Source organism: Glandiceps talaboti, chromosome 16, assembly GCF_964340395.1.
Source record: "Glandiceps talaboti chromosome 16, keGlaTala1.1, whole genome shotgun sequence".
NCBI classification, from domain to species: domain Eukaryota; kingdom Metazoa; phylum Hemichordata; class Enteropneusta; family Spengelidae; genus Glandiceps; species Glandiceps talaboti.
Window position 1 is genome coordinate 8,985,361 of NC_135564.1, and position 12,935 is coordinate 8,998,295.

Below are 12,935 nucleotides of genomic sequence, written 5' to 3' on the forward strand. Positions count from 1 at the left end.
TTGCACTATTATTATTAATTGATGAATGCACAGTACGTTTTAAAATTGACCCCCCCCCCCCACACACACACACACACACATGCAACAACAACAAAAGCGCCAGCATGCAGCACACTGCGCCGTCTGCAAGAGAGGAAATGACGTCACTATTAGTGGGGAGTAGCAGAAACCGAGACGTCATCAGCGATGCCGGTGGATGGAATAGCATCTCCGAAATAATCATTTTTATTTCTTTTCAGTGTTCCTTGCTAAATTTTAACCGTGATCACAGATTTTCTAAACCTGTATTCTCTGTATCTTTTTAAATCGGTGCTATGACAATCCCGGTTGATTTTATTCTGTAATCTTCGTGCCAGCTGAGGGTGATCTGACCGTGGAGGGGAAGCATGCTGATGACTGTAGGTAGGCCAGCTATCGTGTTGTACATCTCTTTCTTTCATTTATCCTCTCCACTTGTCATTTTCATTGTTTGTTATTGCAGATATTTTTAGAAATGATGCGTTGAAAAGACAAATGTTTACGTATTAGGCGTTTCAGTTGCCTCAGCAGCGTCGCGTTAAGGATCGCTTTGTCAATCGCTCAGCTGCTGCAGCGACCTCGACGAATGGTGTCTTTTTCGGTGGCTGCACATGCATGCACATCTCGGCTTACTGACCGATGATCATTCATAAACATTGCTATCACACCCGTGATTGCACCTACATGTAGTGTTGTACATCGATGTGCACTCCATTTATGTATCTCAAAAGGACCAGTGACCTGAAACAGCACGGAACGGGTTTGTTTTCAGTCAACCAGCTGATCTGAAAACAATTCATTCAAATTATTATTGTAATATTGATTTCGATTTGTGTATAACAGTTAAAATATTTTCAATGGTCTGCAAGGATGCAATGTAATACCGATATGAAAAAATATCACCCCCGCACCCTGGGGTGGAAAAGAGACCAACTTTTCTGAATTTACCAAATGTACAAGTAGTTAACTGTTATGAGTAATAGAAACTTTGCATTTGGTGACATGATTTATTTAATTTTAATAACTAATTGATTTTTTATGCAAAAGTAGGGAGAGAAATTTTGCTATGAAACCACTTCAAATGATTGATTGCATTGGACAATTAGTTACAGGCATTTAAATTGCTGTATAAACATATGCACCACATCAAGAAGGGATGTTTCCCCTCACCTTTGTAATAATACATCATGTCTACAATATCTTGTGTTGGTGTGTACTTGGCATGTGCGTTGAACTGCAGTAGCCCCCCAGTAGCTCTAATATGTCAGTCTCTTGACTGCCCCCTCTGGTGGAAGTCAGGACTGTTTGTTATCCTTGTTACAATCTATTTCTGACTGATTAAACGCCCATAGATGTGTGTAGAAACTTGCCCTCCTGTGATTTAATATTGGTGTATGTGACACCCAGGCACAAGTAAAAAAAATGTACATGTACATCATAGTGCACATGCAGGGCAGCTAGGTTGTGTATGGTATTTTAAAGGTACGGCAACTAAGTACCCGTTCCTGTACATGTACAATGTACATGTATGTGCATGTAGGTAGGGCGTTGTGGTTGGGTTGGTGGACGTCAGTCTGCATCGCACAGTTGGTAGTGTATCCGTCTAGTGTGCTTAGTCACAGGTTTGAGTCCCGGCCCAGCCAGGCACAACTTTTCTCCTTTACTACAATATGGCAGCGAGGATAGGATTCGACTCCATGCCAACAAATGTATGTGTAACAGGGCAACTGTTTACATCACAATTGACTTTTTTATTCTCAAATCCATCAGCGTAGAATCAGTATGTGTGACCAAGTCCATATGTAAACATGATGTAGGCAGTACTAGTAGTCAATGAGATGCTCACTACCTGCTGAAATTAATCATGTTATTGTTACGGTTGTGACTGAGAATTTTTACGTCAATCACACGTCATTTCACAAATATAAATAAAGCAACTTGTGAGTAGTAAACACTTTATCAGTACACAGTAAAAATTCTTATGCAATGATGTTCCTTTCGCCTATAATATATGTTGGAGATAAAATTGATTTAACCTCAGATTTCATGTGTGTATGTGACATGTGTGTGCATGCATGTGTACAAACATGTATGTGCATACATGCATGCATGTGTGCATCTGTCTGTCTGTCTGTCTGTCTGTCTGTCTGTCTGTCTGTCTGTCTGTGTCTGTCCAGTCATTTATCTAGCCATCAATCCATCCATCTACCTGTCCATCCATCTATCCATCCATCCATCCATCCATCCATCCATCTATCCATCCATCCATCCATCCATCCATCCATCCATCCATCCATCTTGTAACCCAACCAGCTGCCCAACCTTCAGTATCCATCTTTATCACTTCTCTGTAAGTTCTATCTTGTTAAACTGTGGAAAAAAATTACAAATGTGTTGATTAATTAAGCCACAAATATTCAAATTTATCATTTTATTTTAAAAAGTGAAGAAATATTATAATAATATAATCATGATACTTTTCTTGTATGTCTTTTGATTCACAATTCAGTTGATTAATCTTGTTTCCGCTCTTTATTTGATTTAGAAGTATGTATAATTTGATTACTTCTTTGCCCACAACACAAACTGACTACAAAAAACCTGTAGTAGCCAGACAGGTGAAATATTGGATTTAGGCTTTGTCAGCTTTCAGGAAATGCTAATTACGGCTCGAAATTAACGGTAGTCCCGTGTCCGCAGACTGCCGATTTTTTTCATCGGGCTACCACATGTTACAGCTTGTAGCTGACTACCACTGATTATGCAATGATTCAAAGGATGGAAGATTTACAGAGTATGACACATATTTCCAATAGAGGAACTCTGTTTTCAGTTCTGGAACATATAGGACTTTTGGTCACAATCCTTGGGCTACCACTTTTCCGAAATTGGTAGCCCACTGGGATTACCAAAGGAAAAAGTTCATTTCGAGCTCTACCAATCTGTATGCCTAGGCCATCCAGGTTCCAGTTAAATCATATCTTTTACACTAGATGTTAACCTTTATGTTTGTTTTACCAGCATTGTTGACGAGTCCTGTGACAAAACTGGGGTTTGACCAGGTGTTCGGTATTATTTGCATACTAATGTTCATACTATAGCAGTGTTTGTATCTGGGTCATTTGTAGAACTGACTGTGCTGTGTTTGTTGTTCTACATCAATAGACAGATGATGTTGAGCAGTGGCAGCAGGAACTCATCAAATACCTAAATGATTCGCAGTAATAGGTTTTTTCCTGGGTCATTTCCACTTTGCATACTTTACATAGTAATCCAGGCCACAACAGAGTCAGTTTACAGAAGTGTCAGTGCACTAAACATTAATAGTACTCTGTGTAATAGCCTATTAACTCACAAATGTGTATATCGGTTAAAATACATTTTAAATAATGCAACGTAAACGTACAATATATAGTTTGTTCTATATCATACAATATATCTGTTTTATGTCGACCTTACTTAAACCCAAATGTTTGAATCCTATGGTCTCAGAGCACTAACTGTCTTATCAGTGGCGCAAAAGGGATTTCATCGCACAATTCTGTTGTTTAGAACCAATTTTTTTTGTTTGATACCATATTTAGCCAGACAGCTGATAATATATACATCCCTTTAATTTACATCCAATGTCAACATTATCCCACAAGTTAAAGCTGGCTAGCTGTAACTGTAGTATCATTTTTTCGAACTGGAATATTATTATTTTAGAACAGACAGCCAACAGTATATTCACTGAAAACTGTTAAGATACCAATAATTAGACATGTTAATTAGAAATCGATTTTAGGTTGAAATCATAATTTCATTATGGTTCTGATTTTTTGGGTACGGACCCAAAAATCAATTAGTTTAGCCTTATGATGCTGATCGTATATTACATGTATTGTACTGGGCCTGTCACAATGTCAGAAAGTTTATATCGTTCTCTAAGTTTAAAAAAAGAATCCTTGAAAATATTGGCTTGTGATCTATTGTCTAATTGGAACGATTGAAAATAATATTGTACAAAAAAATGGCATTTTTGGTTGGCGCAAGATGGGGGTTGGGGGTGAGGTGTGGAGGGGGTTGCGCCAGCGTTATTGAAAGTATGCCCTCTATACAGTTGAATGATCACCTTCACTTTCAATATCATGTATGATGTATATTGTCCAAACATTGAAAATACAGCTTTGTGATAAACCAAACATTAGATATTGAAATTTTATTTCCAACTATTTTTCTTTATTCAGTCAAGGACAATATGAGTGACCTAAGGGGTCTTTGTCACTATGAGTCGCTAGATGAGGTTTTTTTTCACTCAAATTTTTCGGTTGAAAGAATGAAGAAAAATATTGGAGATTAATATGATTATACCATAACCAGGAATATTGAAGAAAAATAGGGGAAAGTGATGGCTGAACATTTTGACTCATATTTCAAACATAGCAGAACTAATGATGTAGGCACACATTGTCGTGTATGCACGTAGTCGTGATGTAGAGCGACCAGAGTGTAAATTCCATATTTTTTGTTCAACTTGGCTCTTGCATGGTATAAACAGTATTTAGTGCTTGGAACCAGATTACAGGAAAAATGAAGTTGCCTTGGTGTTTCACTCATGGAACATGATACATGATGTTAACACAGAGATAGACATAGTTCAATATTCTACATGAACAATAACAGAGACACAGCACACACTGCAAGATCCCTGTGATAAGCATTACTACATGTATTTCTTTACAGTGCCGTAAAAACAGGCTTCTACTGAAACAATTACCCATGGACTTGATGATCTCAATGGCATCAATTGTTTACTTTCCAACTGATAATCAACATGGTACCTTGTTTGCCTCTCATCCCCCAGTAGGGTGGCACCTTTATAATTTCTCTAGCATTTGATCGAAGTTGTCTCTCTCTGTGTGTAAAAAAACATCGTGTCTCATGAGTGAAACACCAAAGCGTCTTCATTTCTCCTGTAATTCATTGTTTTCATCTAATAAGTCTGTCATTGTGGATTTCTAGATTTACCCAAAAATACATATAATTAAAGTTCACAAAATGTGACTGTCGTCCCTGTTGAAATGGCCACTGAGTGAGCTATAGATATAAACAGGCTATGATTGTACTTACTAGAATCAAATTTGTCTTGGGACAGCTAAGGTAAAGAGGTAATTTTCTCAACATTTTCCTACAAATTTTGAGATGTCTTTATTGTGTATGCTTAGTACACTATGGCTGGTCATTAGGACAAGATTATTCTTATTATATATTTTTTTTGTATAATTTTATGTATACTTGGTGATGAAAATAAAACGAGAGTGCTAATATGTCCAAGATATTTAAAAATAAACTGAAAAATAACACTAACTAACACTGATACACAAAGACTATAATTACATCATATATGGCACTAAAAAAAATACTCAGTAAAAGTGAAATCGCTAAAAGAGATATAACATTTATACATATGTGTGAAAGACGACAAAAAGCAATAAATATAGGAATTAATACTACAGTTCAGAAAAATGTTCCGTGATAAAGTACAAATGTAGTGAAGATAACTATCTATTATACTTGAGTCTACATGTATGTTTGAACTGTCAGTGTATTTGTTAAGGGCGGTGAGCAGGTAAAATCTACCTGTGTTCCCCTGACATTTTACCATGGTTCCACACCAAAATTACAGAACTCGCTATGGATTTAGCTTTCCAAATTTCACCAGAATTCCCTCCCCTGTTACAGGGGTTCCCAGATCTTAGCAAAAAAAAAACACCGACTGTGAGATGTTATTGATCGGCCTCAAGTCATAATGACTTATGGTTATTCCCTTAAGTGTAGAGGAGCAGGCCATAGTTAGTGATTTTTGCTCATGGAATATTCAAGATGTTGTCGCCTCACAAATTATGAATATTGTCTCTCTGTGTCAACATGTCAGTAATTTAGATGTAGATCGGCATAGCACCTGAAAGTGCTTTGAAGATCGTATTCTGTTTCCTTGCGGGATTTTGGGTTAACTTAACAATGCATATTTCCCCGAAGGTTGAGCCACAGGGAAACAGACTGTGGTCGGGTGACCCACACGCTTGAGGGAAACTGATGTATGATGTTGTCAGAGCTAAGAACAGAGAAATGGACAAATTCTACTGAAAATCTAGCTAAATCTCCTCCTGGGGAAAGGATGAACAGTGCGTGACAGTAGTAATCTATCATATACTGACAGGCAGTTGTAATTGGTTACTTTGTTCAGTTTACTACAAACTCGCCCTTCAGTCCGAAAGTAAGTCACACAACTACGCGATAGCATCATCATAATACTATATATTTATCATGGAAGCACTAAAAGATTCATACACAAGTTTTCTTTTTCCACTTTTTGATTGAGAAACAGACATGAAGAAGGACAAAGTCATTTGTTCAAAATATGTCTGTTTCTCAATCAAAAGTGGAAGAAGAGAACTTGTACATCATCACAATTACATGAATATTCCAACAGCAAAACTACAATGTAAGTGGTAGGAATGAAATGTCATGCTAAAGAAAGCAGAGAGAAATCGTAGAAATCAAGCCCTCAACTTTCTAAACTAAAGTTTTAATTGTAGTACCCCATTTGTGAGAGTGAGTTATTATTACTACCCATAGTATAGACCTAAACCTATATATACCAGGTCCTCAATTATACAGCTTGGTTTATGGGCCAAATCATAGTTCAGATCTTTCACAATGATGTTGAACATCCAGAAACAAACGGCAACTGCGAGGCATGAATCTGCAACCTGCAGATTCCAAAGTGGCCACTTGTACTCAAACTGTTCGACCTTTGTAAGATTCACATGTAAATATTTAATATATGTCAATGTTCTGTATATTTCTCACATTTCTGCAATTGGTATAATAAAAAAAAATCTTCTTCTTTTTCTCATCATGACTGACATCAACCAACTCTTAGACATGTAAGTGTTTACGTGCAGGGCTCGAAATTAACGGTAGTCCCGTGTCCACAGACTACTAATTCTTGTCATGGGACTATCATAATTTGCAGCTGGTAGCCCAATTAGGTTTGAAGGATGGAAGATTTACAGACACAAAATTATTTTAATAACACACATTTCAAATAGAGAAACTAGGACTACTACCAGTTAGGACTACTGGTCACAATCCATGGACTACCACTTTCTGAAATTGGGAGCCCACGGGGACTACCAAAGGAAAGTGTTAATTTGGAGTACTGATGTGTAAATATTTGTGTATTTGTCACATATCTGCTTGGGAGAAGTCTTTTAAACGTTTTCACTTTCTCTAACTCATGGTTCACAGTAACCTGATTCTGTCAATTACACTAGTTTTCTTAACAACTGATCATGTACTTTGTGTACATAAGGATTTAAGTAAGAATTGATTTATTAATAATATTTATATAGTACATGGAAGTCATTAAACAAATTCTACTACATCACTCAGTACATGTATCAATTTTTAGGACCTTAAAAAGTAATTGAGTCTCAAGCAGAAATAGTTTGGATTTTAATCAAGTCTTAGCAAAACTAAATTAAGATTCAATTTAAGTCAATAATGATATCAACCAATAGCAGACAATGATTTTGTAAGTCAATAATGATATCAACCAATAGCAGACTCTGATATCGCAAGTCAATATTGATATCAACCAATAGCAGACTATGATATTGTAAGTCAATAATGATATCAACCAATAGCAGACTATGATATCGCAAGTCAATAATGATATCAACCAATAGCAGACTCTGATATTGTAAGTCAATAATGATATCAACCAATAGCAGACTCTGATATTGTAAGTCAATAATGATATCAACCAATAGCATACTCTGATATTGTAAGTCAATAATGATATCAACCAATAGCAGACTATGATATTGTAAGTCAATAATGATATCAACCAATTGCAGACTATGATTTTGTAAGTCAATAATAATATCAACCAATAGCAGACTCTGATATTGTAAGTCAATAATGATATCAACCAATAGCAGACTATGATATTGTAAGTCAATAATGATATCAACCAATAGCAGACTATGATATTGTAAGTCAATAATGATATCAACCAATAGCAGACTATGATATTGTAAGTCAAAAATGATATCAACCAATAGCAGACTCTGATATCGCAAGTCAATAATGATATCAACCAATAGCAGACTCTGATATTGTAAGTCAATAATGATATCAACCAATTGCAGACTATGATTTTGTAAGTCAATAATAATATCAATACAAACTTTTTTTTGAGTACAGTGAGTTACATGTACATGTGCAGGTCATGGATAAAGTTGATGTTTTTCCTCAGATTGGCAATTCCTTGCATAGTTAGCTTAACCATTATACAATATCATTGACATGCAAGGCCCACGTGAGTAATAAACATATTGAAAAAACACAATTCAATTGGAAACTGTCTTTAAAGTGGTTAAACTAATTGTATGTGATACTGGTAATTCAATGCATTATTGATCTTGTAGCTATCAATATTTATACTTTATAGTCAATTTTGAAAATGACATTAAAAAAAACGAAGGTTCTTTGTGCTGCATGTACATGTTAATAATGGAAATAGATGGGGTCTAGAATCATTGGAGTTCAACGTTAGAATCTGTTTATAATGTTATGCTTACTGAAGCATGGTTACATCGTTTGTACCGAAATGAGTTTATGATGTTGTTTACTTGGCTCAACCCCCAGCTAACAATTGAATGGCCCAGCTGGTCAGAGACATCCACTAGTAGTAGAGATATGATTAAGTGGACACGTACATTCAGAAATGAAGAGTCTGGTTCCATTGTTACACTGGAAAATGTGTGATAACAACGAACGACGACACTCTACTTGAAATGCAGCGGCAGTTGCAAAATCATGAATTCAGGACTTGAACCAGGACTTGAACAATGTGTGCAATGAAACTAAATATCATGAACATGTAAATTGTTACTTCCAGTTATAGTTTCACTTCAAATGTTACTTTTTGTTCTTCGTGTAACCCCATGAAATCTAAGCCGTACATTGTTCGTACAGTTCTATTCATTATCTACAGTAAGAATAGCATCTATACTTGAAGGAAACAGTTCCACTATCAAAGTGTTCTCAACCTAGCTCTTGAGTGATTTGTGAGAATGTAGAAAAACAAATATGGCGGCCTGCCTATGCAGTGTCACAATTGATCAGTGTTGTTATTTTAAATTGATATTATTAAAATCTTGAGAAATGCTACTTGGGATGACAATGTTCGAAAACCACTTGTTCAAGGCTTCAAAAATGACATATCCAAGACAAGGAAAAGACTGTTATGTGAAGCCCTGTACACCAGATATGCTGGTTAAACTAAAGGGTCTTCAGTTTTGCTTTGATGAAAGCCAGGCTAGAGGTCTGATGAATGTCAAGTGAAAGTGAGTTCCAAAGTGTTGGATCAACTTAGGTGATTTGTTGATACATCAATGCTTGACCCCCAAACCAAGTGATATGTGTGATAGCCTAATTCTACACAAACTAAGTAACATGTCTGATACAAGCCTAACTCTACACACAGCTAATTCTACACTCAAATCAAGTAACATGTCTGGTAACCTAACTCTGTACACAAACCAAGTAAAATGTCTGATAGCCTAATTCTACACAAACTAAGTAACATGTCTGATACAAGCCTAACTCTACACACAGCTAATTCTACACTCAAATCAAGTAACATGTCTGGTAACCTAACTCTGCACACAAACCAAGTAAAATGTCTGATAGCCTAATTCTACACACAAACCAAGTAACATGTCTGATAGCCTATCTCTACACACAAACCAAGTAACGTGTCTGAAAGCGTAACTGTACACATAAACCAAGTAACGTGTCTGAAACTAGCCTACAAAATGTAACTCTACACATAAGCCAATTAACATGTCTGATAGCCCAACTCTACATACAAACCAAGTAACATGTCTTTTACGCCACCTGTCACCAATCTCACATTCTGATTGGTCGAGAGCCCTGCAGATATGAAGGTGTATTATTCACCAACAGCTGTATTTTTCCTTGTTGTATCACGTGATCACTGCACATCCCATTGTAAAAAAACCTAGCAGACAACTAGAAATCCAGCTGTAACCAGCATTTCGAATGCCAAATTTATTGTCAACCGTACAAAATATCATCGTTGTATACATTGTAATAAGTCTTTGAACTGTACGTTTCGTGTCACAGGGAAATCGTCAAAAATTCCACACAGAACAGCGAAAATCCAGTGATGGCGAGCACACGGCCGTCACACGATCGTAAACATGAATTCCTAAATTTATTAATGATATCAAAATTACCGCCACAGAGAGTGCAGTTTTCGGTTAACTGGAACAACAAAGCATATTACGAACTTTTCTGTACATTTTAATAAAGGAATACAGTATGCAAAACAAGGACGCACTCATTTTTCAGCTGAAGGTGATTAGTTTGAATTTGACTTTGGGTGATATGCAAATAGTATAAAGATAACATCATAGTCATACTACAGAGCAAACGCGCACTCTGATTGGGTGATAAAGTTAAGGCTGAGATGTAAACAACTGCATTACAGTGATTTTATTTTGAAATGAAACAGCATTTTTAGACATTCAACAATGAATTCGTAGTCGCAGGTGACGTATAAGTATGTTATTTGCCAAATACTGTTCCACATCTTGCTACTCGGGGTCATTTTTCCAGTAAAATGGCTCACCTCCGGCTTGCTGTTATTACTGGAAAAGTGACCTCTCGTAACAAGATATTGAACGGTATCTGGCAAATAGCATATACTGATAGCCTAACTCTACACACAAACTAAGGTATTTCAAATTCGTAGTTTGATAATCAAATTATTACCATGGTAACACAAGCAGTTGAGAAAAGGAGCAAAAAAATGATGGAAGTTAGTTTTAAAGCTGAATAAAATTATTTTGATAATTCAAAAATCTATTTATCAATTTTAAGTGTCGTCTTTCTTATTTTCCAAAAATGTGAATTTTAGAGTAAATTTGATTTCTTAGAGGTATAGGTACATGTATGTTGTTGTGTTTAAGTATGTCTATTTTAGTCCGGTGCCCACGGATCTGACTGTCATTTTGTGTAAATGGAAATTGATTACCTCGCCTGATATTGAATTGTCTGCAGATGCAGTCCAAAATAGGTGAATTCAGTGCCTGCGAGTGTCATTTTCCCGCAAAATAGATTCGTGTTGTGAATATTTAGATTCATTAATGTTTTGAATCACTGGTTTTTAATTTAAATGCAGATGTAGTATGTAAAATACCATTTTTGTAGAATTTCAAATAATCAAAATTCTTTATGTGAGGGTGAGTGTGTGTGTGTGTGTGTGTGTGTGTGTGTGTGTGTGTTTGTGTGTGTGTGTGTGTGTGTGTGTGTGTGTGTGTGTGTGTCTGCATGTGGCTGTGTGTCTGTAAAATCAGTGAACCTGAAGTGAAGGAACAGAAAAAATGAATTCCAAATTTATGTTTTGTGAGATGTCTAAAATTGGTATATTCCTTCAGAAAATGATATTTTATGAAATGTATGTACGTACGTTGACAAAAAAGAAAACAACTTTGAAAGATACCCACATCATATTTCCTGATATAATATCAAGATATTTATTGTGTTATCTATTGTCATTCATGGTAACATACAAACACATGCATGTACATGTGCATATGCAGAGTGCCTCTCAAATAAAACATGTTTTTTTTTCATCCCTTGCTTGGCCCCTTCTGTGTGTGGAATTCGTTGAGTTTTACTCGCTTTACATCCCTACATGTATTATATTGCAGTGTTTAACATGTTTGGTAATGAATTGTTTAGTGATTGTGTCTGGCATATTTTATCTTCAAATTCAATGATATTTACACTGCCAGTAATGAAAGGCTTCTCTGGTCTGCTAGCTGCTGTGGACAGACATAATTACATTCTGGTCAGGCCTGCTAGTGCTATGTAAATTATGTACATTTCTTTCTATGTAAATTTCACATTGCCAGTTTCGTAAGATTAATGGATGAATTTCTCCATATTACCTGGTTACAGTCTAAGTGAAATTAAAAAAAAAAAAAACCACTGTGACCTAGCTCTGACATTAAGGTGAAGGTCCTTTTGTCTGGAACCAAAATTGCATATAACCATGGCGATGTTTTTTGTGTCACTTTATATGTGACATGGGTATGAAATATTAATCAAAAGTGCCTGATATATAATATTATCAAAATCTCTCATTTTTCATGAAATATAATGTAGTGAAAATTATCTATTCAAATTGCAGAGTTGGTTATGGAACTGTTAATTTCATTTCCATTCATGAGAGTGTAAATAATGGTGTCATTTTGTAAAAAAAAAAGGTGTTGTTTATCGTTTGCAATTGTACACACCTCTTGAAATAATTATGGATGAATGTCATCATTTCCTGTTATTGTTGCAGTTACACAAGACAGTTGACTGGATAGTTCTAATATTGCATGAGATGTACATTGTATATGTCAATCCGTCTATCACATTTTAACATTGTGAAATTTGTCCAATGTTAACTTCCATATTTTAGCATATTATATCATACATGTATGCTGTAACTAGTAGTTATGGCTGTGATTTTAAATTTGTGTAATTATTTTAAATATTAAAATTGTTCATTTTTCTCATCAATTTATTCAATCAATCAATCAATGGATTGTCTGTGGCTGTACAGTTAGCTTGGGTTGTTGATGGTCAAGCATTTACATGTGTAGCTACTAAGCTAGGGTTGTCTGTGGCTGTGCAGCTAGCTTGGGCTTAGCAGTTCTCTAGGGTTGTCTGTGATTGAGCAGTTAGGTGGGGTTGTCGATTGCTTAGCAGTTCGCTAGGGTTGTTGGTGGCCAAGCAGTTAGTGAGAGTTGTTGATGGTTGAATAGTAGCTTGGGTTTTCAGTG

At 35.9% G+C, this 12,935-nt stretch overlaps 1 protein-coding gene across 2 annotated transcripts in view; it reads left to right on the top strand.

The window, feature by feature from the left end:
* The first annotated feature begins 197 nt into the window (after positions 1-197).
* The window catches only part of LOC144447067 (uncharacterized), an 82,089-nt gene continuing 69,351 nt past the window's right edge, over positions 198-12,935 (top strand). Inside the window, exon 1 of one of the 2 annotated variants that reach the window (XM_078136962.1) lies at positions 198-402. The gene's annotated coding sequence lies outside the window, so the exon portion shown is untranslated. The remainder of the gene's footprint in view (positions 403-12,935) is intronic. The other variant, XM_078136961.1, reaches the window with a different exon arrangement.